We start from the raw sequence: 25,516 nt of genomic DNA, 5'->3' as shown, positions 1-25,516 counted from the left end.
CCTGTTTCGGAGTAGTAATGTTTTTGAAGTGCTGGTGGAACGGTTTGGCACCATTTTGGTAATATGTCATAACTGATAATTACTACAAACAAAGTAACTGCCCATTGATTGCTGATTGACAGTACTGCCACAACACAATATCTGGTTTCTGCTATATGTAAATGCTATGTACTTTTGGGATCTTTGTAGTACGTAGTTGTGAAAAATATAATTGTCAATAACCAATAACAACCTACCACAAACATGTGCTTGGTTGTTTAAATTTACAGCTAGTTGTGAATTTCAATGTGAACACTACAATTTATCTAAACACCTTCTCTTAAGTTTTACATTTTAAGTAAATCATTATATAGAACATCTTTCATTTTGACTAATTGTGGAACATACAAAATAAAGTCAATGTATATCTGAAGATAATTTCTATTTCTGTTTATTATTTACATATAGTAAAAGAGTGAAGCAATAGCAGTTTATTTTGACTTAAAAGACTTCATGTTAATTTTCCATTTAACAGGGGTACTAAATAAAGTTAAACTTGACCACATTTAACAATGACTTTATTTTTTCTATTGTCATATCAAATTTGATATGAAGAAGTGTATTCTACAATTCATGAATGAATATTTTGAATAAAATATGAAGTACTAAAGTTAAGACTAGGTCCTCTGTAGGTTTATGTTATTGAAAGCAAACACCCACGAAATTAATAGGTTACAAACAAACAATTAAATGGAATTTCTGCTGTGCCCCAATTTCAACACCTTAGATAGAAACAGCATGTCATTAAGTTTATTTGTTTATATGTTTTTTATGCTGGAAAATAATGCAAATCCAGTGGTTCGACTCCAGAACACAAATGTAAGTTTGTTTGACTAGTCGATCAAATGTATAGTATATACTATTGAACTTAAGTGGGTTTTTTAAATTCAATTTCAGTGTTAATTTTTTTCAAAACATATTTTCTATATATATTTTATATATATTCACAGGTCAAGATGCCACGAGGATCTACAACAAAACTTTGTGTCAGCTGCAAAGCTGTGATTGGTGTGGCAACTAAGACATGTAAAGTATGCCAAACAATCCAGCCAATGAGGCAAAGGCTTGCCAAAAAACTGGAGAAGTTTCAATCCAAAAAGGAGACTTGGTTGCAAAAACACAAGAAAAACAAAACCACCACACATGTTTTGGATGAGGCATCGGTTTTGGTACGTGTTTTATGTCTGCAATTGTATTTTATAATTTTAGTTATTACTGATGATGTAACAATTTTTTTAGGTGGAAAAGTTGAATACTTTGGGACAAAAAGCCGTTGTGTTTATTGCCAGACCTGGAAAGAAAACATCTACGTGGCATACACATGTCATTCACCCTAGGTGGCAATTAACCGATCAAGCTGGACAGTGTCTGGACCGCATGAAAGACCTATATGAGCTAATGATCAATGGTAAGTATTTCTGTCTGAAAATGTTTATAATTTCAGCCCAGTTTATTCCTAGGATTAGTGCATTCAAATTTGTCATTATTTCTAGAGGTAGAAAAAATAATAACGTTTGACTAATCTAAAACACTTGGAGTATATAGTGATATATTTTTCACGGTTATTGTGCTGCTTTATTTGTCACTTTTGATTTGATTAACTTTAGTTTTTATAGTACCGGTATTATTTTATTCTGTAGAAGGAATTGTAGTACATTAAATCTATCCAATGTGTTGGAATAAATGTATATCTGATCTAAAAAAGTAAAACAAGTTGTAAAATTGTGATATGTTTAAATTTAGCAAATGTATTTCAAGACAAAAAAATTATATGCATAACAAGACAACTGCATTTAGATTATTTTATTTATTTTCCCCATTGAGGTTGGACGAGCCTTCAAATGCCCTCTGGTCCAGTCATCCAGCCTTCAACCTCACCAGCCATTCAACCTTCAACTGCACCATCCATCCAGCCTTCAGCCTCACCAGCCATTCAACCTTCAACTGCACCATCCATCCAGCCTTCAGCCTCACCAGCCATTCAACCTTCAACTGCATCATCCATCCAGCCTTCAACCAGTATGCAGATTCATAACATTTTAATAATATGGTGACGTAGTCTTCTGAAATACATGTTAAAACCACAACATATTGTAAGATGTTGAAATGGTGTCAAAAGAGCATTCTTTTTGTTTATTTAAATCACACTGGAAAAACTGTGGGCTTAAATGTTTGCATAATATTAATTGAAATCAACAATATAATTTACAGAAAATGTTCTTTATTTCTAGCAGGTGTTCCAGCAAAGAAAAAGAAAAAAAGAGATAACAAGAAAGATTCACCTGGAGGTAAATGGGTTATCTTTTATTTGCTATCAACAGCTTCAGATACAAACATAGACAATGTTATTGTATCTTCTAAATGACATGCTTAATGACCTTAGTCAACTATTTAAAATTGAGGTTACCTTTATGTGGACTTAACAGAGTTATGTGTTCCTCACAAGGATACTTAAAATGCTAGCAGCAAAAAATTGACAAACAGTGATAACAAAAAGACTAGAAAAAGAAAATAAAAAGCTAATGTTCTATTAACAAAAAAGAAATTGCTGCAACATATCTAAAATTATATTTTATATATATACATAAAATATAATTTCAGTTATGTTGCAGCAATTTCTTTTTTGTTAATAGAACATTAGCTTTTTTATATATATGTGTGTGTATATATATATATATATATATATATAAAATATACTTTCAGTTATGTTGCAGCAGATTAATTTAACTTTTTGATAGTTTGACTGTCAAATCTATATTAATATCATATATTTAATTGACATTATTTTTACATGTAACTTGTTCATGAAAAAATAAATGTGACATTCATAATCTACTTTTGCGAAGAAGGTCATGTTATCATTAGGATTTGTTAGTATGTTGTGTGAAATGTTTGCAAAATCACTCAAAAAGTGATTTACAGGTTTTGACTTAATTTTCAGCAACAGTTATAAATGACCTAAGGAAAAACTGTTGTGATCTGGCCATTTCTTTGTTTTTTTTGAACATATACAAATACTGTGTAGTAGCTTATAACCACAACTAAATGGTGAAGCTGTGCATGCTATAAGTGCTTCTAATTAGTGATGGAGAAAACAAAGCTTCCCAAAGCTCTAAATTCAACTGTTTCAAAAAAAAGTTTAGTGTTTGAGAAGCATTTGTCTCAATGAAAATCAGCTGGCCAGACTTCATTACTGCTTCAAAATAAGAAGGCAATAAGAAGACAGTGAACTGAGATAGTAATTAGTTATTTGATGCTATACAGCTTTAAAAAAAAATTTTTTATAATTTAGTTGTCACAGACTATGTGTCCATGTATAAAATACATTACAGCATTTAGTGTTTGCTTTTGCAAAACCACAGACAACATGAAGTTTCATTTGGAAATTCATCATACAAATGTTTTCCCAAACATTTTCCTACTGTTTACTTTCTTTGAAACCTTTATATTGTGCTTTTTATATTTTCAGAGTGCAGCCATGGGGGAGAAGATCAGTTTTACCCAGTGAAGCAGGTCTTGAAGACAAAAAAGCAGAAGGTTATTTTTATTTCTTATCTGAAGTAGAAATGTGTACTTTTCATCTGCCTTTCATATGAATGTATGAAATACAATTTACGGCATCACAATTCTTAAGTGTAATAATATGATGGCCTATGTTTAAAAAATCATTTTTTAAATTTACTTTTATCAGGGGAAATTAATGGAGTTTGTTGAATGGGAGCCATGTTCCATGTGGTATGTATAATTTTTTTTTGTTTATTTATAGATTGTATAAGAGGAGGCTGTGCATGATGTGGAGCCAGTGTAGTTATTAGCCTTGTAGCAGTGCTCTGGACCACCTGAAAACATTCATGTGATTTCCTATTTAAACATGTAGCTATTAAGTTACAAATAATACAGCATGATAAAATTAATGCATGGGAAATCATATCCCTTTTAGATTTTGATACAGTTGGACTCAATTTGACAATAGTTCTTATATGATTAAAAGACAAACACTGAACCAGAGACATGAGACAAGACTCTACACCAGGGGTGTCAAACTCATTTTCACTGAGGGCCACATCAGCAAAGTGGTTGTCCTCAAAGGGCCAGATATAATTTATACATGTAAGTAAATGTAATAAAAAATAAATTTAGCTACTCCTTAATGTGGAATAACTTATTATGTATTTAGTATAACTTTTTAAAATGACAATTTCAGTTGCATAGAAAACATATGTTTGCTTGTTACTCCAGCATAAATCTTTTTAAATTTGATTCTATCAGGTTAGGTTATATGGAAAGTGTTTAAGTCCTAATATATAGCCCAATCTGATATTTCAAGTCAGATTCCCCCTAGATATGAATAAATACACACCAATTTTTTATTTTTTATTTAAGAAATTTAAAACTTTTATGCTTTTGGGGGCCACTTAAAATGACAAGGCAGGCCACATTTGGCCCGCGGGCCTGGAGTTTGTCACATTTGCTCTAGAGACTCTAGAGACAGGGTCCAGGGTTGACCCAAGGTTCCTGACTAAAGAGTTAATTAACAAATTAGGCAAGGATACTTAATTGTCGCAGGGACATATTTTCAGGGGAACAAACAAGGACATAAACAATATATAATATACATATGACCATACAAATGTGTCAGTCAAATTAGAAAATGATAAATGAATTTGCAGTAACATAACTGTGAGCATGGTAGCATAAAGTACAAACTGGAGTTCACTGGAGCTTGTTGTCTTTTATTGTAATGTTGTCATTAACTGTTTTTATGTATTCATTGATTTATGTATTTTTTGCAGTGGGAAAACATGGTCTCCACAGTGGGTGGAAAAAAGGAACACCAAAAAATAAACCCCAAAGGCACCTCTGTTGATCAGATTGACCTTTTAAATTATTATTGTTGTTTGTGTTACTGCTTTCTAATTGTTGTTAATAAAAATGTTCAAATGAAAGGGTTTGATCTACATTTTTTATTGCTCAACATGCTCACATGTATGATATACCATAGAGGTAGGACACATTTGTTGTGAAATTCTAAACAAAAGTTTACAATAAAAAACATACAAAAAATTTGTCATATAACCAGATATCAGGTTTTTGTGTTGGATTGTCACAGCTATGGCAATTGCAAATGATCATACCTCAAGTTATAATGATACATACTTAATAGTAAATCATTTTTGGTATTTAGTATAATGAAATAAGAGCAAAGATGTAATGCATGGAGCTGTATTGTGCAACCTAAATAGATGAATGTATATTTGAGGTAAAAAAAAAAAAAAAAACACACTGTTCTTCCAGGTCGTCATTTGCCTTTTTAGCTTCCCCCATTTATTAATTATACAGACGTATATTCTTTACAATTTCAAAGACAGATAAAAGAAATAAAATTTATAAAAGAAAAACCTTGGAATCATAAACATAAACCAAGTGGTAAACGTAGATTGTCAGTTTATTTCAGTAAAGCAATTAAAACGAATCAAAAGTCAGTATGAATAATCAAAATAGCGTTTTCCCCCAAAACAAAAAGTTACTTCCGAACGCAAGACTTATGGGTAGTACCGTTTTAGTGGGTTGAGTTGAGTTTGTGAAATCTAATTGCATTCCTCTTGTGAAAAGCTGTTTTCGAGTAAAAGTAATAATAATTTGACACAATAATAACCGCAAATTAACCGTGGCTTCCTTCCGGTTCGCCGGTAGCGTCCGTAGCTACCACCATAGCAACATAAAAATGTTCCGTCGATACTATTTTGTTGAGTTATATGAAGGAATGTACGTAGAAAAAATATATAGGTATCAAATACAATTGGAAGCTACATAATGTTGAAAACAACTGTATGATTCTCGCTAGAAAATGCATCAAAACAAAGTGTTTATAAAGCCAATAATAATAAATTCACATCAAAAACCCAGGCGATGTCCGCTATATTTTGGGTCCTGGCTCCTGCTAGGAAACCTGTCAGTCACGTGACCCACAGAAATGAACGAGAAAAGAATGCGCAAGTGTTGTAAAACAGTGGTCCCCAACCGCGGACCGGTAAAACGCAAGACACGTTTACCGCAGACCGGTGGGGGTGGGGGGCACGTTTACCGTGGACCGGGGGGGTATTTTCTCTTAAGTAATAATAATAACAATAATAATAATGAACGTAAATCCACTGTGTAATCATGTGCAACTTTATCCGGTCACTTTTCAAAATAAAATAAATTTCAAAATAAAAATAAAACAATAAAATGGAAATTATTTTTTCTTTCTGTGCGTCCCGGTGCAAAAATTTTCCGCGGACCGCCTGGTGCCAAGTGTCCCGCGGCCCGGTACCGGTCCACGGCCCGGTGCCTAGTGTCCCGCGGCCCGGTGCCAAGTGTCCCGCGGATGGATCGGTACCGGTGCTTAGTGTCCTGCGGCCCGGTGCCAAGTGTCCCGCGGATGGATCGGTACCGGTGCCAAGTGTCCCGCGGCCCGGTGCCAAGTGTCCCGTGGCCCGGTGCCAAGTGTCCCGCGGATGGATCGGTACCGGTGCCTAGTGTCCCGCGGCCCGGTGCCTAGTGTCCCGCGGATGGATCGGTACCGGTGCCAAGTGTCCCGCGGCCCGGTGCCAAGTGTCCCGCGGATGGATCGGTACCGGTGCTTAGTGTCCTGCGGCCCGGTGCCAAGTGTCCCGCGGATGGATTGGTACCGGTGCCAAGTGTCCCGCGGCCCGGTGCCAAGTGTCCCGTGGCCCGGTGCCAAGTGTCCCGCGGATGGATCGGTACCGGTGCCTAGTGTCCCGCGGCCCGGTGCCTAGTGTCCCGCGGATGGATCGGTACCGGTGCCAAGTGTCCCGCGGCCCGGTGCCAAGTGTCCCGTGGCCCGGTGCCAAGTGTCCCGCGGATGGATCGGTACCGGTGCCTAGTGTCCCGCGGCCCGGTGCCAAGTGTCCCGCGGATGGATCAGTACTGGTGCCTAGTGTCCCGTGGCCCGGTGCCAAGTGTCCCGCGGATGGATCGGTACCGGTGCCTAGTGTCCCGCAGCCGGGTGCCAAGTGTCCCGCGGCCCGGTGCCAAGTGTTCCGCGGATGGATCGGTACCGGTGCCAAGTGTCCCGAGGCCCGGTGCCAAGTGTCCCGAGGCCCGGTGGCTTGGGACCACTGTTGTAAAATAAAGACGTTTCGCCCTGTGGACTAACGTAGGTGTAAACGTTTGTTTTTCACAATTTAGAGCCCCTAAAAAAACGTTTTCACAGAGCGAAAAAAGATAACTAAAAACTGCATTTTTATAAAAGCCTTCTGAAAGTAAATGGTATATTTCTCACTAGAAATGTTGTCAGAATAAAGATTAGTCCTTAAAAAATCCTGTTTTGTGGGATTTTCTACCGAAAAATGAACGAGCATCCGCCATGTTTTTTTTCACGGCAGGCAAAACCTCAGAAGTCACGTGATCCTGAGAAGGCTAATAGAAAATGAATAGGAAAATGAAACGTAAGTGTCTCACAAGTTACGGGCCGTTTTTGTGAACCTGTCACGTATTTCCATGTGGACAAATGTAGCTACTACACATTTTAGGATGAGACTGGGTTGGCACTCTTTAGCTGTCCAGGCGCAGGCTAACTAGTTTGTCGCTCTGTTGTGTAATTGTATGCAAATAACGTTGTTTAATTTTCCTCTAATTTTCTTCCGTCTCCTGGCGCTAAGTGCTGTATGAGTGACTTTAATCTCACGCAGCCGCGCTGCCAGGAACTAGAGCTAAGCTTACTGGGGGTAAGATGTTGGCCGTGAAACGCATGAACGCAGATGAAGCGCGGGCTGAACGCAGCTCTGGAAGTCATATTTTCACATGAAAACACTAAGAATTAAAAAAACACAATATTTAATTGGAGCTGCTTAACTCTGCAAATGGATAAAGTTATCTGAGCCCAACAGCCTGTTAGGTCAGGGAAAGTGCAATAATATACACACTATTAGGCCTAACCACAGCGCTGGTCATAGAAAAAAGTCAAAATCTTGTTTCACAGCTTCAGCTGATAGAGATGGCATTCTATGATCATTTCAGCTGAATAATATATGCAAAAATAATCCAGCGTTCTCGGGAAAATGATCAGGGGGAACGCTGGTACGGGATTGTGACCGTGGGGAAGTCAGATGAAACAGCAGGCACAAAGTGTAAAGCACACTTGGAATTAGGTTTGATTAGAGGGGAATGGTTTTTCGTTGCTGGGGCCGGAGCTGTGACAATTTGGAGACTGCCACAGGCACAAGTCTGCTGAGTCCATTAAACATAAGGACCTTGTTAGTTTCTGATGCTGAAGCTGGTTGAGAAGAAAAGAGGGGAGGGTTTTACAGTGGCATCATAAAAATACCATTGCAGCTTTAAGTGAATGAGAGAAGCCATAAAAACCTGACGGGCGACATCTTCAGTTTCTCTTTGGGCTCTACGTTAAATGGAAGCTGCAAGGCAACAGGATCGGCTTACGCTAGCTGTTCAGCGGTGTCATAGCAAGCGTAACTGGATGCAGATCTGTTAGGAGACAGTTGCATATGTTAACACAAATCCCGGGTATTTGTCTATGATTGTGAGATTGCTTAAAAATGTGAGTGCGTATTATTTGCAGGCCATTTGATGGACTCTACAGTTCTCAGCAGACTCCTTAAGTTAATTTGAGTGATCAGAACGCAGATCAGACTAGGATCTCTGCTGCTGCAGAGCCAGACCAGCGTTTGCCCCTGCACACACTCGCACGAACCCAGAGCTTTGGGCTTTCCACACCCTCCATGAAAAAGTTTTGCAACATGATTTCACAGTTTAATCACATTTCAATCCGGGGGGGTTTATCGAAGCATGCAAATGCCTCCATGCTGGTCTGAGTAAACGAAGTAATCCGGAGCAGAATGTTCCCTTTTATTATCAGTGATTTAATAGGTCTCAGTGGGCTTGTGAATGTCCTGATGTCATCAATAATAATAAGAAAGTGCTGCCGTGAACTGGTTAGTCAGGTCTCTAGTCAGCCGGGTTTAGTGCTGAGTGCACCGGTAGCGTCGGTGAAGGCTGTCATCTCAGCACGCTGCATCTGCGCCTCTTTTGTCAGGAGCTGCTTTGATCCACTCAGTTGCAGAGTTACAAGCCCGCAGCAGAAATATGCTGAATGGATTCATGTATCATCCTCCCCCCTACAAACAGCCTCTGGCCCATTCGCTATTTATGATCATAATAGCTGCCGTTATTTATTAAAGAGAGCGATTGTTGTCCTTGCTCAATAGACAGTGTTGTTTTCTCTGCTGGGAAGAGTAATATTTGTCCTTTTGGTGTGGCCCTGTGTGTGATATGAGGCAGCGTAGTGAATGTGATGGTGATTGATTCGTGTGTTGAGCAGCGCAGAGAGGTGCAGAGGAAGGCTAATCTGAGTTATGATTTCCTCTGAAATCGCGTTTTCTTCCCTGACTCATCCTTCCCCTCTCCTGCGCCGGGTGCTGGCTGGTGCCCGGAACACCTTCCTCTGGTCCTTCACCCCCACTTTCTCCAGATCATAACTCCACTTCCATCTGGCCCGTTTTATCTTCCATGCTCACACGCTGACTTGTTAACCTGCTGGAAGTGGCGTCAAGCTTCTGGAGTAATCATGCTATCACATTGAGGGTTAAACCGAACTGTTGAAGGGAGAAAATAGCTTTTTGCTTTGCTCTGATTTGATCTACTGGGAGTCGGACTGAAGAGACAGCGATATTATTCAGTTATGGGGTGACGGATATTAACAGCCCTCCAAGTACAGATGTGGAGTGGTGTGATGTCATTAACAGTCAGGCCACGGGGAGCAGAGCTGCAAACAGTAAAACACTTCAGAGGGAACATTTATTCACAAAACCCCAGTGGTGAAAGCGCACCAGGTCAGTAATTAGATGACTAAAGCTTTGGGAAGAGGATGTGTGTTTGCCTCCATCTGATATTTCCTTTCTGAGTGGATGTCGGTGCATCTTTATGTGCGTTTGTTTTGTGTGCACAATATATTCCTGATGGAAAAGATCTCGGTGCTGCAGGCGTGTTGAATACTTCAAACCCACCAGACTTCCCAGGAGTGAAATAATACACGGAGAAGGCTGGAAGTCATCTAAGGGCAGTGTGATTGTGCAGGACTGAGTCAGGGGTGTGTGAGCGTTCGTGGGATAATGTGTGAGTTCTGGGATGGATGGGCATGTGCTGAGTAAACGACCCGCCTTGATTCAGCCTATCAGCTGAGCTCTCCAGCCAGACTCCTTCATATCCCTTTTCATCCGTCTCTATAAGGGAGAGGACGGAGGGATGAGTGGGCAAAAGGCGGAGGGGACACAGAAAATGAGTATGCACAAGAGCAAGCATAAAGGAGCTAATTATAGAAGAGGGAAAAACATCAAATCTAAATCAAGCTGTAGGACAAAATGCTTCTAATGTGATTAGGAATCCCAGAAGAACAGGGTCCATTTGTGGGGCCTCTGCCTATTTCTAATGCTTAAAGATTAAAAGGTAAACCATAAATAGTGTACAAGTAAAAGCTCGAATTAATGAAAAAGAGTCGGAGGACAAACACGAGAAACATTTTGCCGTACTGATGGATGTGGCTTTAGGCGAAAAGCACCACAGATTACATCGAGCATTATTATTACCCATTCCCATTACCATGAGTGGAAATGGACCAAATTGCAAAAGTAAATGAAAACAAAAGCTAACAGCAGAAAATAGAGTAAAAAATAAAATAAAAAATTTAACCTGGTTTCTATTAAAGAGTTTCTTTAACAAAAATGAACCAGACAGTGTACAAAAACATAACATATTGTTGTATTGTTTGGTCAAGTCAATGCTGCATCATTAAGAAATGATATTATATCTTTTTTTCCTTTCATCACTTTATGCTATGAATAAAATGAAGCTGATACTTTTGGTCATGAACCAACTTTTGCCCAAGCCTTACAAAGTTACATTTTTGTAAACAAAGGCCAAAATTTTAGCAAAGTAGGCAACATAATTCATAAAATATGTACTAGATTCTAATTCTAAATGCAGAAATGTCAATATAATTGACATTTTTAAGAGCACAGCGTCCTCTTGTTTATCATGGGAGTTGTATTCTAAAAATAACCTGCAAGAAAGAAAATCCAGGAAGTACTCAACTTTATTTTTTTACAATAATTATGTTTTAAGGCAGCAAAACCCCTAATTTCAGACAGGAATGAACGTTTTCACACTTTTCTCTCACTTTTAAACACTATCAAAGTTCAAACCTACATAGAGAAATAATAAGTATAGTATTATAGGACGAAAGAGATCAGCAAAGAATATTGAAGATTTTTAAAAATTTGGCAAATTCTGTAAGATTGTGAAAGGTGAACCGTGTTATAGCAAGGATCCTGTGCACAATCAGAAATTCACAAAAAGCCATTCAGAACTTTGTTGCGATAATCTTCTACCCAAACGCCAGGCCAACAGGATTCACCTGTTGAATTCCCAGATACTCTGAATCCTCATTCACCATCTCTGGAAACCAAGCTGTCCATGACGTATGTAAGTCTGTACATCGCCAGCTAAAAATATCTGTCCAGTTGCAGCTGTTTCATCATTTAGGTACCGTCCTGTCCTTCAAGTTCGTTCTTTCTTTTAAAAACATTTTCTCTTTTTGGCATTAGGTCATTATACCAGAAACCTTAAATCTTAATCTTTTGCATAAAACATGTCGGCATAAGAATCAAATTGACTGTTTTCATTTTATTTCTTTTTTTTTTCCAATTTGAAAATCAAAAAGGCAACCTATTTTTAAGGTTTTGACCATATTCACTAAATTGTTCAAAGACCTGGAAAGATTTCTCTTTGCACTATTTCTCCCAAGCTGGCCGTTTTACAGAAACCTCTTTCTTTAAAACAATTGTGTTCACATTTGTGATGGTTGGCACTAAGAGCTTCAAATTTTATATAATTAACCTTACAATAATTACTATTTTGTGCAAATTTTAGATTTTAACTGTCTTTCATAAAAGCCTCAAAGACTCGACTTTCTCAAAAATGAAAAAAATGTCTGTTATTAGAGGCAATACACATCTTTGGGCTTTATTTAGAAGCTGTACTTACTGTTTCAACTAAAAAATATGACCTTGAGAAAATTAGAAATAGAAAACTATTATTAAGCAGACAGAAGCTGTAAGTATTACTAAACTAATTCTACATTAAAATTCTCTATTAAATGTCATTCTTCCACTAAGGGCCAAGTAAACAAGTGAATTAATGAAAAACAGACACAAAAAAAACATTTCCTGGGAGTTTCGGCCGAGTTTGATGTGAATGATAGCTCTGCATGTGTTTAACAACACAAAAAAAGACCCTTCTGATGCAATTTGTCTTTCTAATTGTGCCTGCAGAGCACAAACACAAGTCACCAGATTACCTCTGCCAAAAATAAAAAATAAAAATAAATTAATAAACAATTGTTTTGTTGTAATTGCAAAAAAAAACAGCTGGTTCTCCATTGGGCCCCACCAGGAAATCTTTGTGAGATTTCTGATATGTTCTGATCAGCTGGTTTTTTTTTTGTGTTTTAAGAAAAAAAAGTGCTATTTGAAGGACACCAGCTCAGTAACAGAGCAGAGGAGGAGGCATAACTGCAGATAAAGGCAGATACAAGCATCATGGCTGTCCTGAAAACCCGGAAAGATGGCAGGTAGCGCACTCAGATTTGGTCTAACATCACTGATTCACAATTCAGGGCTCCATTAGCGTCACTTAGTGTCCTCACACGAACACTTTCCTTATCTTGCTGGTTGCAAAGTTGAGCGATCAATCCAGGTTTGGCTAAATGAAAGTTTCCTTTACCGGCTTTCCCGCCTTGCCAAGTGGTGAACATAAGGCACATATATTTTGTGCATCTGTGCTTGTCATTAGCTCACTCTGCCGACAGAGTGTGAATAAACTGTGCTAATGTTGTTCTAATGAATAACTTTCAAGAGAGGATTACTTGCAGTGGCTGCTGCAGCACTTCTTTAAGATAGATGCACGCATTTTTTTTTTCTTTCTGCAGCAGCTACAATTGTGATATCTATACTTAAACCTTTATTCACCCCGGGAAGATTTGCAGCTCATGCTGAGCTTGCAGGTTTCTTCACAGAAATGCACTGTTGACACTTGCACTTACACATATTCTCAGAGCTGCAGCAGCCCGCTAACCTTGAGCCGCTTGCAGCTCCTTGGAAGGCGCCACCTTGTTGGGCGACACGCGCCTCTGTGGAGAATCAGAAAGGTCAGCGTGGAGCGTTGTGACTTTTTGCACCAATAGTTTGCACCAGCAGCTGTTTGCTCTGAACACAGCAAACATTTGTGCTCCTACCAAGTAATTTGGTCTAAATTCTTTTAATTTATTTTATTCATAAAACACCAGTTTACAAACAGGGAACTGGGTGAAACATCAAAGACAACAAACATCAAAACCATAAACGCAGATATGATCTACAGTTTTTTTAACAATGGTCTGGGGGAATACTCAATTCTGATTGGCTGAAGGGTGTGCATTAAAAAGGGATACTGGACAACAAAAAAGTAGTTTTGGTCAAATAGCTAAATGTTCTACATTATAAACGCCAGTTGGTTACACTAATAATTATAATAATAGATTGGATTTTTCTGCGCTTTTCCAGACGCTTAAAACGGTTACAATCTGTATATTATTAATTCACTCCTCATTCATACTTGGTGATGGTAACATAGTGATGTAGCCACAGCTGCCCTGACAGAGGCGTGCCTGCCAGTACGTGCCCACAGTCCCTCTGACCATCAGCGGGACATTCATATGCCACACTGAAGGCATGGGGGTTGTAGTATCTTGCCCAGGGACACAACAGTTGACTGAGGGAGCTGGGATCAAACTGGCGAGCCACTGCCGTAACCACAACAACAGAAACTTGGAGTAAATTGTAAGTTGACATATGTCATTCCACAGTTTTTAATACAGCAAGATGGTAAAAATATGATTTTACTGAGTTATTTTATAGTTTCCATTAACCTTTTTGGTGAATATGATAATTTTGAAGACTATGTGTAGTAGAGGAGAAAGAGAAAAGAGAATATGACGAGATGAGACACAACAAATTGAACAATTTAGAGGATGAAATGGACGAGGTGAACACAAAACCCCCCCCACAAAATGGACAGTTGAAAGACTGTCAGACTTCCTGGTTCAAAAAGACAAGAACAGCAACTTTCCATCCACTGATTAGTCCTTATACACCAGCTGCAACAGAGCAAGCTGCAGGTTTGGCAGCTGTTACCATGCCAACACGTCACACAGCGTGTTCAATAGTTCGCTTCTTGTGAAAAACGATTCAAATGTTAAGATATGACAATGGTTTAAATGGGACAATGCCCTTTGAAGGTCTTTGTAAAAGCAACCATTCTCCGCTTCGCATTCATATTGAACTCTATGGGTTAGGGATGGGATAGCCCTTCAGTTTCTATGTGAATCAAGGGAGGTGAGCAAATACCTTTGGTAATATAGTGTAAGGGACCAACAGAATACAGCAATTTTGGGTAAAACAAGGTCCCTTTAGTTTCAACATAAGAATTTCCCTTGCTGTCATTCTGTGCACAATGAAATTGTGACACTCTGCAGGTGTTTAACAGGATATATAAAAGTCAGGGTTGGAAATAAAAAAAGATTTTCAATATAAAATGTAAAATATTAAAAATCTAAAATAGATACATCAGTGTCGCTGAAGGATAATAATCAACTGTGCTGGTGGTCACAGAGTTATGTAGTGTTGTACTTGTTGATGATAAATAACCTATAATTGCTTTTATATAACCATCTAAAAATACAAACCATATTATCATAATTAACATGTGTTGAATTGAATACATGCATATTGGATATTGCACTTTTCTGAACCAAATAGTGGAAGATTTGGATGAAGCTGCTGTCAGAATATAGATTTAGCAAGAATTACGATCAGTTGTGACCGTTTGGTGTCAAAATCAATCACAAAATCTCTAGAACATCTGTTTTAAGTCAAGAGAATTTAAAAAGACTAAAAGTAGAAACATGCATCAGAATTAGAAAACATTAGAAAACATGCATTAGAAGACATAAGAAAGTAATATTAGAAAAGACAACTTTTAATGAAATACATCTGGTATTTTTAGTTATATATGCATATTTGTTAAATATATTTCAAGTAAATACTCCTTACTTTAAGGATTTATTTTCTAAAGGCAGGTCATTTGTCAGGCCATTACGTGCAATGCCAAAGAAAGTAATGTATTACACAAATAAACTTGTGGGTGTATATTTTTTGCTGTTATTCTCAACAACGGAATCCTCACACCTTTTTTAGCAGCTATGCTAAAAACCAGAGACACAGCTGTAATAAAAACAAGGCTTTTAACGAAACAAAACAAATGATAGCAACAGTCATATTTTGGCAGTGAAGCAGGTCGATTATTCTCTCCAGCAGTCGTACTACATTGCTCATCTTTGTTGATCTGGGGGGTCAAAACCTCTGGAGAATAAGGTTCATCTGCATACAGAGTGGTTTTGAGAAATGTGAGATTTGGTCAAAAACAAAAGAAGGAAAACTGGGATTCATGTTCCTCTGACGGTTGCTGTAACAAAGCCAAAGAATTACAAGTACAGGATCTTTCCCTAAACAACTTGTCCAGACTGCAACTATGTTTTCAGAAAGATAATAAACTGTGACTCCTTTTACTTGGTACCCATTTAATAAAACTTATTTCATAGCAAGTGTGCTTAACACACTCTGGGGAGATTCTAGGGGTTTGAAACAAAAATCATAAAAAGGCCAAATCATGGGAGAAGTAAATGTTGGATGGCCCTGAAGGCTTTCCTTTGAAAATGTGCCATGAGTCATTTATCAACCTCATTCTGCACACACACACGTCTAATTGTCCGCAGCAGCTTCTATCTCTTCAGATGCGACCTTTTAACAACTTTAAAGTGCACCGGGTTGTTTACGACACAAGAATATGAAACTCGATCTGTTGCTTTTTACACAATCGACAAACTCTTCCACAATAGCTAATCCACCTTGGGTAGAGAGTGTCATAAAATATTTGAGTCCTGTCCCTGCAGTTACAAGCTATTATTGCATCCACTCATGTTTAATTCAGCCCTGATAACTAATGCACATATCATGGACAGGGTAAACACCCCAATGGAGAGCTTTGGGCTCATTTTGATACAGAGATCCACATCACATTGTAGAGTGCAGAAAGCAGCCTCCTGCCCCAAAGTCAGAGGGGTTTGGGAGTGATTAAAAGACACACAGAAACAATGTTGGGACACTGGCAGGGCTAACCTCTATTAAGCAAAATGACTCTCAATCTCCTACCGAGGACTTTTTTCCTAAATGACTAAATGTGATACGATTAAATATTTAATCAGATTCAAAGGCCCTTGCAGAAATTGCTATTGACATTAATATAGATGATTTGTGACATTTGACACAAGCCGGCTTTCATTACAGTGTGGAACTAACTGCACATGATTAGCAGTCATTATAGAGATGCACATTAGGTTCACACCAACGTTTCAGAACAGTTCTACCATCGTGCTTAATTTTAAAATATTATTCAAAATATTGAATTTGTTCTTTTACTATATAGAATACTTAACATTTATATTAATATTGACAAAATAATTCAGGGAGTGATTCTGATGTTTAGCCTTTTTTTCCCATTTTAGATGAAGTAACTTAGTATTTTTTTCAAAGTTATAACTAAATGTCTCTATGAATCATCAAAAAGAGGTTTAAAATTCTGAAGATAAAGGAAGATACATCAGTTTTATAGACCAAGGTAGATTTAATCTTTTTTTGCATGATATTCCCAGTGGATTTAGGTAATTAGATATTTTTTTCCATTGCACAACTTTTTAAAACTGTATAATAAATTATTTCAGCCTTTAAATCTGCCTTCGTGCGAAAAAGTGAAAAAATGTAATTGCTAAATCCCAATTGAACTGTGATTAACCACAATTTATGAAAAGCTGACTTTAGGTTCTCTTACCATAACCAGGCCTGATTACTATGAGACCTCCTGAATCAAAAATAAGGAGCTTTTTGACAGTTATGCATGCTGAAAGAAATTAAAAACAAAATGTGTTTTTGACAAATTGTTGACAAATGCATGGAAATTTTCCAAGGTAATCTTCCAGAAATGTTACTTTTTATTGGTAACAAGATCTCCTTTTTTTTTTCTTTTGACAAACTGCTGTTGCACTGTGCTTCTCTCAGTTTTATGCCCATATATGGGAATCAGTAGGGTGTGTTCCTATGGTAATTTGATGCTAATTAGAGAGCGCATGCACGTGCTTCGATTTAAAATCACCCCTAATTCATCAATCTTTTGAACAAAGGTCATTGATATGACGGATTTCTCCGGAGTTTTTAAGAGTACGTTTAAGAAAATTTCTTTGAAAAATACAGATAAATGAAATCCAGTCTTATTAACTCAAGGATAAGCAGGAGATTGGACAAAATATGTAATCCAGTCCTGTGGAACGCTAAAACAGCGATTCAGTTTCTTGGAAAGCGTTTCTTGTTATGTCTGATGTAGTGTCATTAATCTCTGTCAAAATTTACAGCAACATTAAAACACGGCAGTGATTATGGATTTAGGTCTGGATTAAGGAAAAAAAATAGTCATCAATATAGAATCGATATTTGCTTAGAAAATCAATGATGACTTTAAATTCATGTATCACTTTTACTTTAAAGTTATTTGCTGTAATTCAGGCAGAGAAATTAAAATTTGTTTTGAAATATAAACTGGTATAGAATAAAAACATGAAATTAAAAACTGAAATTGAATCTATTCAGTATTTTGACAGTGACACCCAGCCCTAAGCGGAGAGTGGTCTTTGATAATTTGCTGCATTCGAGTTTGGATGAATTGAAATAACGTTTAAAAGTAAGTTAAAATGTCCCACAATCAAGTCATAACTTGAAGCTATAGAGCATTTAGTTTTGTTAGCAGGAAAATAATCCAAAGTCCTAATCCAATAACGTTTGTATCAAATTTAAAAAAAAGGAAACTATTTTTATGTTATGGACAATCAACTAATAATAGTCCAACTATCAACTAGAAAAAATAGCTAAGTATTAACTGGTATGAACTTGTGTGTTGTCTTAACCCTTTAATATCAGAGATGTCGCTGGCGAAAAGCTTTACAAATACTTTATGATACACTTACCACACACACACAACAATTGTACGTTCCATTTTTATGACACCCCTTGAAATGGATGTACTAACCTCAACAGAACTGGAAGACATGCTCGTGCTCCTCTAAAGATGTGGCTGCTCCTCTCTACGACTCTCCAGAGGCCGGACAACCCAAAAATCTGCAGCATCCGTACGGGTCGGCTCCGTGAGCAAAAAAAGTTAAAATAAAATAGAGATCTGTTCCCTGATTGGGATGCAACATCTGAGTTCAATCAAGTCTAAAACTACTTGACTGAGTCTGACTTCTGATCAAATGATCAGATCAGGACAGTCTACATATATATATTGTTTTATATTTAGAGGCGATAAATTCCAAAAACAAACACTGTCACGCATTTTTTTTTTTTTTGCATGTCTCTAGTGATGTTTACCAGTTCAACCCTCTGCAAGGCTTTGGTATAACTGTGAGCCCAGTTAGTTTTTGTGAAGAGCCTGAGAGCAGCTGCTTTTCTGTCAGTACTCATTTTACTGCCATTACTCAGAAAGCGTCCGGCTCTTTCGCCACTCTCATTTGTCGGATGGACAAACACTTACAGGGAAACTTTCCACTTTCAGGAAAGTGGAAAGTTGTTATTGTGGAGCATGCTTTATTGCCACTTCACTGTATCTTCTTCACTGAAAAAACAAATGATGGTCAAAGACAATAATTTTGCTGGGAGTGAAGTTAGACCAAGCTGACTTCTAATGATGCCCCTTTCTTTCTAAGAGACAGCAGGGTTCAAATTTGTCAAACGTAGCTCAATAGCTGTGAAGAAGAAACCAATTTCAGCCAATAAGCAGCCAATAAAGACAAGATTCAAGGCTCACTTTGATTCTACAACGCCGACAGAGAAAAGAACAAGGATGCAACTTGTAGCTGTGAAAGGCCAGTCCTTCACATGTTCCTTCTACCATCAGCTGCAAACGGTGGATTTGAAACAAGTTCACTTAGTTCACAATCTATGATTTAACTGTTAAAAAGTGTTAAAAGTCTGAATCTATTGATGACAAAAGATATTCATCAGATAATAAGGACGACAATGACACAATGATAGTAAGGGTGACAAGGACTGTACTCTCAATACAAATTTTAAAGTCTAATGATGTGTTCCTTGACTCATTAAGTGCTCTTGCTCACTTTGTCTGCCTTAACAGTTTTTAAAATTGATTACTTAGTTTGGCTTTTTGCTTGATTTAGTCGTTCAAGGCAGATCTAATTACCATGGGGACAGACTCCTACTTTGTGTATATTTAACAAACCCATAACACACAGTTGCGGGTTCTTGTTGTGAAGATCTTGGTTGTGGGAGAGCGACAGGGTTACATGTGTTAACCACCAAATGTACTTAGCTATAGACAGAAGGGCATTTACAGGTCTGAAGGAACCCCAGGCTTTCATGAGAGCTGCTGAGGATGTGATGGAAAGAAGTTTATTCATGGCATGAGCAGCAAAGCATGTGCTTTTTAATTAAAGGTAACACATTTTTTTTTTTTACCATTAGCTGTAATTAGAAAAAGTGTGCGTGAGTGTTTACATAAATCTTAGACTTCAGTTGTTTCCACCATTTAGGTAAATTGAATAAACTATGAGCTTGAAAATGTAAATGCAGTGTGACATTTTTAAGGTATGCTCATGTATGTTAGACTCAATTTGGTGGGTCAAAATTAACTTTATACAAAATATTTTCAAAAAACAATTGACTGTTTATTCACAAAAATATGTGGGAATGTAACGTGACTAGTAAGTGTTCTTAAAATAAATTAAGTAAAGATATATTTGTTATATATGTTACTTTCAAACTGGGTGTGCCTTCTTTTATTTTTAGTCAAAATCTCGCCCAGTTTCGGAACCTACAGGAACCTCTCATTCAGTATCAAATCCTTACAGTCTACGCATGACGTAAAACCAGTGCAGTAGTGGCCCACATATGGAATAAAATGATCTTTTATTAAAAAATGAAACTTTTCCAAAAGATGGATGCCAGTATTATCTGCAATATTGCATTATCACATGGGCATGTCAAGAATAAATACAAAATAAAATTTTATACATTTTTATTTTAGAGGTACAACGCTTCAAGCTTTTTGCTGAAACATTAGCTGCGATTACATGGACAAAAGTAATTGGAATAAACGCCTGATCAGAAGGAAAAATGTGTCATGTAAATACACCATTCGCACAACTCTGACTCGATCAGACTCATTGGGTATAAAATTTCATTCTGATCGAGATAGGTGGGTTATGCCAACTGTTGATCAGATCAAGGTGCATGAAAACAATTTATGACACAAGACATGCATTTTACAAGGACTCAGTGAGGAAGGCGAGGGCTTAGAGCCTGATTAAGCAATCAGTTTTGGATGAGCGAAGAGAGAGGGACGAACTACTTGACACAGAGGTGGCAGGACAAAAAACTCCTCCGGGAGCCAGGGGGACAGACCGGAGATGCAACGGAGATAATGTAAACAAACTGACGGTTGTGAGAAAGACTCCCCATTGAACGTGACAGAGATGCTCCTCAGACGGACCATCCGGGGTGAGGGTTTACATGTTTACAATTCCTTTATTTGTATAATACAAACCTTTAGCTTTACTTTATTGCCACTAGAAACATTTAAACCATAAAAAAAATATTTTCTTTGTAAATAAATGATGAGGTGTGGAAATATTTCTTTACTTAGGTTTTATTAACTTTTGGAGTCAGATTACATTTTATCTTATATTTTAAACTTTCAAGCTCTGCAGACTAAACAAATTAAACTTTTTCATTCATTATTTACATTCGATCCCATCTTTCTTGCTTTGACTTTTCAGAAAACTTTTCATCTTTGTAGTGACTTTTCACCAACATTTTGAACCAACAGATGTCAAGAGTGTTTCAGGACATAATTAGATTTAATGTCACCAGAAAACTTTAGGAGCAGAGTTTGGAATAATTTCTAGAAAGATGATTAATAAAATATATAGGAAAGCATCAAGATTTTGTGTAACTTCCACATTTTTGTTGGTTAATTTTCAGGCATGCAGATGAGTGTGCAGCGCATAATCAAAATATAATCTTTTTAAACAGGCAGCACATTATGTGTTGAACATGTTGTTGTTGTTTACATCAGAACACAATTTCACTTAATTCCTCTCATATAGTTCCTACTGCATCCAAAAAGTGTCTCCCAGCATCTTCTACAGGGATCCAGAGGTCACATCAGCATGAATCACCTGAAGCAGCTGCACATAAATAATCCTAATTGTTCTCCTAGAAGGTTAATCTGCACCATAAGTCTGGTCAGGTTGGATGACACATTCAGTAATTCTCTCCAAATTAGAAGATCTTAACAAAATCTAAACAGACAGCTGCTTTTCTCCCCATAATTAAGAAAAGATTTGTCTGCAGGAGAAATGCATAAACATGATGTTATCATCCTGCTTTTTGGCTGAAAAGTTACAGCTAAACAGAAAAGATTCAATCTTGTATAAGTTAGAGGGTCTATCAGAATGAAACAGATGGTAAAATGTGGCAGAAGTGAGATTTTTGCAGAGATGTTAGAATAAGCATACACTGGGAGGATCAGTGAGCGTGTTTCTGCTCTTACTCTGTCTTATTTAAACTGATTTCAGCAGAATTTAGCTTTTTTTAACGTTCCAGATTTCTTCCTGTGTATCTGTAAAAGTCCTGTTAATTGGCCACACCTGATTTCAGTTTCTCATTACCACAGCTTTTTATTTGATTATCACTTCACACATATGTATATATATGTGTTGACAAGGCTGTGAGCTTAGTATGTTTGGCTTTTGTGGTTGCCAGAGTTAGTAAGTTGACTGTAACAATAGCAAGCCTCCATTCTATTCTGCATGACAGCTACACATATGAAAACAATAACAATCTGATCATTTGACAAAAGAGAAGATAAAATTAACAATTGTTGCTTTTTCAGTTTGATTTTATTTTTTTAGTTTGGTGTAACCCATTTTTTTAAATTTCCAATGTTGAACAGCAAGGCCATTTTTTTTTCAGGGGTCAACAAACAAACAAACAAACAAAAACAAAAATACTAATCTAGCCTTTCTGAGTGGCTCTCCTGTCCAGGTGAACTCCCAGCCTTGTCATCCTCACCTGCTTACACAAATAGAAAACAGTCTTCAGCTTTTCCTCTTTTAAGATCTCCAATCCTCCTCTAAACGTTCAAAATGATGCAACTTTTTCCCCCTTATGTATCTGATTTTATATATATTATCCAAAGACATGCATTTTTTAGTCCTTAAAAGACAAATCACATTTAATTTGAGTATTTGTGATGCTACTTCTAAAAAAATTCCTAATCCTTGTTTTCAGACTTTACCAATATGCGTTTTTACTAAATCTGTCTCTATAGCTTGTACATGGTTAATATACACGCAGATAAGGACATTAATTATTTATACTATTTAACAAGTAGCTCAGGTGGTTTTAATGTTTGATTTTTGTGAATTTGCATTTGTTCCTCCATAGCTTTAATTTTGTTTGGTAAGACATGCTCCACATTTACTTATAAGTTAGATTTAAAGGAATAGGCAAGGATGTAAAAAGTTTAAACTTATTAGCTTTTTTTCTTCTTCTTCTTTTTTTTTTTTTTACCAAAAGGAACCCAACATACCCAGTTTGATAAACAGGGAGAAATTTTGCATGGTTTTGTGCCCACTCAGTGGCTGATGGATTATAAGAAGGTGTGCAATTTTAGGAATTTCCAAGATAGAGCTAAGAACAGGAGATTGACTAAACAGCAATGGTAATTTTGCAGTTAAAAGATCGCCAATGCTGTGCTCCTAAAATGTGAGGATGAGACTCACAAACCTTGCTGCATGCAGAAACATAAATGTTCTGGAGCAAAACCTAATACTCAGCCATCATTTTGATAATCCAAAGAGAGCGAGAAGAGAGGAAGGCAAATAGAAAAAAACAGTGATAAATGAGGAATTCTGCACTTATATCTATCTCACTGATGATTTCTCAAGGAAACAAAATAAATTCCACCCATTTATTAAAAATCAGCGCAAATCAAAAGAAGGTTTTTTTTTTTTCTTCGTTTATAGTTGAGGTAGTGATTAAGCCAGCACAGATTGCCTTCCAAATCAGGCTGCTTCACAAGACGTGCCAATCTCCGGATTCCAGATATTGTAGGCATGAAATTACACAGAAAAACAAGTGGATTTAAGAAATAATAGATTCAAAATTTAGCTAATCAAAAATTGGATTGTACTAAACTTGTTGCAGCTCCGTGTTGCTTTGTTAAACCCAGACAAACAGAAATGAAGTTTGTCAACCAATAATAAGCATTTAATTTTCTTTTGATGGTGGGATTTCAAAACAAGAGAGAAACCTCTGCCTCATTTTTTTATTATAAATAAATCATTTGGCCTGATAAAATCAGTTAAAGGACACGTTTTTGTTATTTTTGCTAAATGATAGGAAATTACATGATAATATTTTATTCAAAAACCGGACTTCTGTTGTGGAAAGCAGATGAACCAGCTAAATGCTGGGCCAGAAGCTCACCTGTGTCAATGTTATGGAATTTCTCTAGGTTTAGTCGAACACAAATAAAGTAAATATATACATTTTTTTTTGTCATAAGTAGTAATTTAACCAGCTCTGCATGTTCAAAAGTAATCAGTATAGAGATTGTAATTTACTCGCCTTCCTTTGGGCCACGAGTTACTTATCCTCATTTCTATTACTTCAGTTTCAGTATTAATTGCAGCATCAAATGAATGGACCACATCTCTACATTAAGCTCTAATCATTAATCTGGCATTAGTTCGACGAGCCAGGGGGTATAATTGGAGCAAATCATACTTGTGGAAAATAACCCATCATCAACAAACACGCATGGGTGGCCGACTGCAAAGCAGCCATTCCCAGATCAGAGAAAAACAAAAGGATTACGCTGCAACTTCTGTGGCGCTGCAAGCTGAATGTGCTGTTATGTGGGCCTCTTTTACAGCTGAAAGGCAAACACTTAAGCGCCTGTGTGCTTATGAAAACAACAATGGTCTTTGATGTCTGCTTGATGGTATCTCAGGATCTAAATGACTGTGCGAGCAGCTGTTCCTGCAAGTGTGCAAAAGGCAGCAAGTGAGAGTCGGCCAGAGATTTGAAACTCTACAACAGCCAGAAAACAAAACAATGATAATTATGGCCCATCCTCATAACTCAAAATCAGGAGATGAATAAATCACAGGCGATCATTTTATGGAAATGTCATTTCAGAGTTTAATCACTCCTCAAAGTCACCTCTAATTTAGGTTTGTAGAAAAAAAACTGCATGCGTCAGATATTTCCAACTACAGCGACTTAAAGGAGCAAAGCCTTATTTCTTGACTTGGCAAACGGCATGGTGTGATCTTTCAATTAGAGTAAGCAGCTGTGAATCTGCATGACTTGCGTGTGCATAGGTGTGCGGCGAGCCCAGGTCAGCAGAGTGACTCCAGCCTACACTGGCATTTCCCCCTATTATGTGGCGGCTGAATGGAAAGCGGTGTTTACTGATCTGAGAACCCCCTCTCCCTCTCTGCGGCTGCATTTTTTAATCTCAATTAATATGAGTAGCTGTGTTCCAGGTGCTGATTGATGGTGACTGAAACATGCAAAGGGCATCAAAGAGCAATGAGAGCCGACGCGCCCGCCCACCCAGACACACACAAGCACACACACTGATGCTTTGCAGGATTTTCAATGATAGAAGGCATCATCTCCTGGTTCTTACTCCAAATATTAAAAAAATATAAAATTGATTTATTTCTTTATTCTTAGTCCAAAAACAAAAATCCTTGTTGTGGCCCACACAAAGAACATTTGGGGACCTGCTCATACTATGAGGCCAGAACAGTCTCATGATTCAGAATTGCACTCACTCCGAGTCATGTTGTGTTTGAAGATTTGTTATTTTTCGTTCTTTCGATCATTCAAACACCACATGAATGCAGCATTTCTCAAAGTTTTACACGAGTTACATTAAGCCATTGATGCAATTGGCTCTAAATTGAGAACAAAAGTTTTAACCTAAAAGGCTCTGTTTTAAAATATAATTTTCAATCCAAATGCTTTCATCCAGATTCCATGTTATTCCTCTCTCACTCCATGCATCTGCTCCTGGTCCGGCCCTTCTATCCAATTTTAGAACCCGAGTCAAAATAATTGCCCACCACTGTAATAGACCTATTCTGATGAAAATCCTGTTTTTGGTGTTTTTAACATGTTCTTGTGGCATTTTTCTGATGGAGGACATGTATTTCAATTCAATTTTC

At 37.3% G+C, this 25,516-nt stretch overlaps 1 protein-coding gene and 1 long non-coding RNA gene across 3 annotated transcripts in view; one reads left to right on the top strand and one right to left on the bottom strand.

The window, feature by feature from the left end:
- Positions 1-25,516, bottom strand: part of grin3ba (glutamate receptor, ionotropic, N-methyl-D-aspartate 3Ba) — a 186,301-nt gene that overhangs the window by 66,511 nt on the left and 94,274 nt on the right. The gene's annotated exons all lie outside the window — the stretch shown is intronic.
- LOC110013634 (uncharacterized) lies at positions 1,308-4,985 on the top strand. 2 transcript variants are annotated; one of them, XR_013653250.1, is made up of 5 exons: positions 1,308-1,447; positions 2,271-2,327; positions 3,509-3,576; positions 3,731-3,774; positions 4,833-4,985. It is a non-coding gene; the product is annotated as an uncharacterized LOC110013634 (long non-coding RNA). The 2 variants fall into 2 exon arrangements; XR_013653249.1 differs by lacking the exon at positions 1,308-1,447 and adding an exon at positions 1,918-2,058.

This window comes from Oryzias latipes, chromosome 22 (genome assembly GCF_053564925.1).
Source record: "Oryzias latipes strain Hd-rR chromosome 22, Olatipes_Hd-rR_3.1".
NCBI lineage: Eukaryota > Metazoa > Chordata > Actinopteri > Beloniformes > Adrianichthyidae > Oryzias > Oryzias latipes.
Note: the sequence above shows the minus strand (reverse complement) of the source record. Positions and strands in the feature narration are given on the sequence as shown.